Here is a 4626-nt window from a genome sequence, read left to right on the forward strand (position 1 = left end):
TATTGAGTTTGAAGAAGATGAGTATTACAGTCAAAAAACACATAGGCAATATAGAACCTCATCTATATCATCATGGACTTATAAAAATTCTCATTGAGAACCAACTAAAGAAAAACAAAGATACCTGGGAACGATTCTTCATAAGAAACTACTTCCAAGAGCCATTTGAGGCCTCTGAAAGTAGTACACCAAAGACACCAAGAAAAAGTAGGAGAAGAGAAAAGAGTACCATAGTCCAAGATCCCCCTACTACAGAAACTCAAGAAGTTGGTCAAAAAGAAGAAGAAAACAGAACTAAAGACAAGAAACAGAGAAAAGAGAAAGGCAAAAGGACCATCCAAGAAGCCTAACAATCACCTGAGCCATCCATAAAGGAGGATTATCAACCACTGTCAGAAAGATTAGTACATCTTCAGGCTGCTATAGCAAAGAAAAAGGAAAAAGGGAAACAGAGTATACAAGAAAAGAGTACTAGTCCACCATACTTAAGGAGAAGCACCATGTTAAGAGGAAAGGGGAGTAAAACACAAATAAAATGGCCCCACTTCATCGACTTGGGTGGAGAGACACCTGAGAAAACTCCAGCTGGCCATAGTTCACCTCGTCCTCAGCCAAGCATTAAAACTAGTCCTCCACATGATGAAAGCCCTTTTCGGCCAGAGCTAGAGAGCAGTCCTCCTCCTCCACATGATGAAAGGCCTTCTCGGCCAGAGCTAGAGAGCAGTCTTCCTCCTCCACTAGATTTTGAACTCAGTCCAAGAAAGACACCAGAAGTAGATCCCAATCAACAGGAGGTATATGACTACTTGGAATCATTAGAAAAATAAGCTGCAGGTCCGAGTACCACTCTGCCACTAGATGCACAAGTTTAGTCCTTAAAGCAGGAGGTATTTGAATTAGAGGTCCTAAACAGGCATATCAAGCAGGAAAATGAAGCACTCAAGGAGTAGAGCAAAGTAGATAAAATTATTCATGATAACACTATGCTTCATTTGGGACTATGGCAAAAGAAAAACAAGAAACTGAAGAAAAAGTGCAAAAAGTTGAGCAGAGCATTGATCAATCTCAAATTCAGATGTCTAATAAGGAAACCAAGGATGGTGGTAGCACCAAAGAAGAAGAAAAGAGGGCTAGATGTCCTAGCAGAAGCATCAAAACATATGGATTAGAGGGGAATGACTAAATTTTGGTTGCATGAGGACATGCAACACCTTCACAGTGGGGGTATGTTGAGTCCCAAACTTGCACTTCCCTATATACCCTTTCAGCCTTCTTTTTCCATTTACTTCATCCACCAAGCTGTCAAATCATTGCATATTAGTCTAAAAAGAGCTTATGAAATGGTTTCCTAACTATGTTTATGATTGTTGTTTGATTTAGATTTTTGTTCAAACAGCTGCGGAAACTTGTCACTTTCTGCAGCCAGCTCAAGTTTCCGCAACCATTTTGTTAAAGGCTATGTTACAGGTGTCCAATGGAGAAACTGGCCACATGGGCAAGCTGCAAGTGACGTGTACATGGAGTGTGTCCCCTCAGTTCAGCCAAATCACTCATAAACGGTCATGGTCAATGACGGTCAAAGGAAGGGCCAAACGAGGAGTTTTGCGGTGGCACGGCTCTGTTTTGCCCACGTGAAGGTTTGCGTGGCACGATCCTTAGTTTCCGGAGGTACTGGCACACCTGTAGATCAGCCCGTGAACTAAATCGAGCAGCCACCACTCCATGGATTCAACTGTCATGATGACCATAACGCTAGATCTCAGGCCGTGGAGATTTACGTGTCTCTTGGCAGCATAAAATCTAGGAATTAGTTGCAGCATTTTTCACTTATAAATAACGCGTTGATATACGCTGGATAGTTAGCTTTTGAGATGTAATTTTGATTGTTGTTATCAGCCCATTGTACTGTGATTTACTTTGTCTGGTTACTGCACTTTAATATATGAGAAGACATCATTCCTGAACTCGATTTGTGACTAAGTAGTTGACTGGCTGAGGTTGCAGAGGGCCCCTGTACACCAAAGCTCTGTATAGTTTCTTACTTGCTTTCATTTATTGTTTTTTTAATCATTGCTTGTATATATATTGTGTTGTTCTGATGTTCATTGCTGTCCATATTTCCTTTATGTTTTTTTTCATAACTGTTAGCTGATCAGTGCTTCTTTTACAAGTTTTTGTAGGCAGCCCGGGCAAATTTATATATTTTTGATAACTACTGACATGAGATCATCTTGTCCTTTCTGCTGATTTTCATTTACTGAGTTTAATTCCAGCATTGTCATTTCTTTCAAGTTTTGTTTTGCTTATTTACTTTTCTGCCACTTAGACATCATATTACTCATCTGTTTATGATTTCCTTTCTATAGCCAAGCGACTCAATTAGTAAGGAATCAGAATATTACTTGTTGTAGTATGATTTAGTTTGGTTTCCTGCAAAGTTAGAGATTGAATTACTTATGTCATTTTCAAGAGTTGAAATATGAATGAGTAGTTAAATCTTAGTTTCCTTTTATGCAATTTGATTTCCTACAATTTAGATGTCATATTACTCAGCTTGTTTATGATTACTTCCTATAGCCGGAGTGAGTCGAAAGGTGAAGGGTCAGAATGTGGGTTGAAGTAGTGTGATTTAGTTTGTTTTGCTTTCAGTCTTTGAGTTGCTTTAAGTTCAGTTTTTATTTTCTTTTTCATACAGCAGTAATGATACTGGGCCATTGTCACTAGTTCATTGCTTTGGTACATTTACTTCCTTTTGAGAATTGATTTCATTACAGTCAGTTCGAAACCTTCTTTTTTAGAACTTTTAAGTTTGGAAAATCATTGTAGAAATCACCATTACCATCCATACTTAACTTTCAATTTCGCCATCTCACACTAGGGAATCCACAGAAGATAAACCCAAAAACAAACTAAAAAAACTCAAACGACAAAAGACTAAGAAAACGGTTATCTTGCACATACAGTGCACTTCACTTCATCAATTTACGAATCTTGGATTGACATTTTAAATAGTAATTTAGGACATACTAAATTGACCAAATAGTTTGTACTCCCCAAGTACACTCTCAACTCGTTGGCCAAAACGAGGAGCGGTGTTCCCATCAAGTTGGCTTGCTTAAGAGTATGATGCCAACTGGGGTATACTCTGTAAAGACCAAGAGGGGAGCAACATTCTCCGACCCTATAAAGATAGGGGAGAAACATTCTTCAACCCTGGGTAATAGATAGGGTAACGCCCTATTGTCCAGAGTTCCCTCAACCCCAGGAGCCCTCTATCTCAATTCCTCACCATGGGAGCTCAAGCAGGGTAGGAAGAGTTTTCTTAGTGTCCTTGATCAATGCTACTCTCATCATCAACTTGTCTCAATAGTAGTTGTTTCCTGTTCATACAGAACATCAAATCAAATATCATGTCAGATCATATATAATCATATGAATCAAAAAATGATACCATAATCATCCTCCCTCTCAAGGAGGTGTAAACCACAAGCCTGAGCTTGTTTTGAACAGTTGCATTGTCTCAATATATGAGGGTATCTTGGTCCCAACTACAAATATGGGACTTACTTCCAATCATATCATCATAATGTATCCATTTCATATCAAGATCATGCTCAAACAACTCTCTAAGGAGCTTTTGTATCATGCCTCACAGCTAGCCATGCTAGCAACATCATGATCAACCTCGGTCATGCTATGGACCTCTCATCCAAGATATCATGGCAGGTCGCATACTAAAGCAGCATCCAAATGTGCTTATCAACAACAATCTCAAATATCAACAATACATCTATGCATATACATATCATAGGAGAAATATCTCATTCTCAAAATATAATACCTCATGCAGATATTTCAAAGCATGTTCAGTGGCAATTCTAAGTAAGTGAAGCAACTCAGTCATGAATTTATTCAGGTTTTATGCACATCATACATATATAGATGGATGTTCAAAATAAAACATCAATGCTTTAATCGTCGGATGCCATGTCAAGTTCAACAACATCTTGAACTTCAAATCAGAGTATCCAAGGATTTGCAATTTTCATTATTCAAAAACATTTTCCAATAGCTTTGCAATATGGAATTTCTTTCCAAATTCCATAAATCAATTCATCATGCCATGATACATCATTTTGGGCTTCATAAGCCATCTCCCTCTGATTTAGATCATCATAGGCTCATCACCTGTCACAAGTAGATCATCAAGATATAAAACCAAAACCATAATCAATATCAAAGCCATACCTTGGAACTCATAATACTGATTTCATCAGATAACTGTCAAATATAAACATATCTAGATTGCAATGCTCTAAGCATAATGCCTTGATAAGCCAACATAATCATCCTTACATAACTCAATGTTGTACCATCAACAAAAAAAAACTCATCAGAGTTTAGAAGCCAAATCACGACCATTATCAAAGTCATCATTATCATAGTATTAATACTTTCAACCAGGAGATAGGTGGAGCTCATATCAAATCACGACTTCATCATGCCAATAAGTCATGCATTATCATTCCGAACCTGATTAAGTCATTCTCATAATCATAATACAAGTCATCCTATCACTAGGTGCAAATGCATACATCAAGGATGAGTCATGCAGGTTCCACTTTT

Source organism: Pinus tabuliformis, chromosome 9 (genome assembly GCF_031772625.1).
Source record: "Pinus tabuliformis cultivar Carrire ecotype Pingquan chromosome 9, CPIR1, whole genome shotgun sequence".
Taxonomy (NCBI): domain Eukaryota; kingdom Viridiplantae; phylum Streptophyta; class Pinopsida; order Pinales; family Pinaceae; genus Pinus; species Pinus tabuliformis.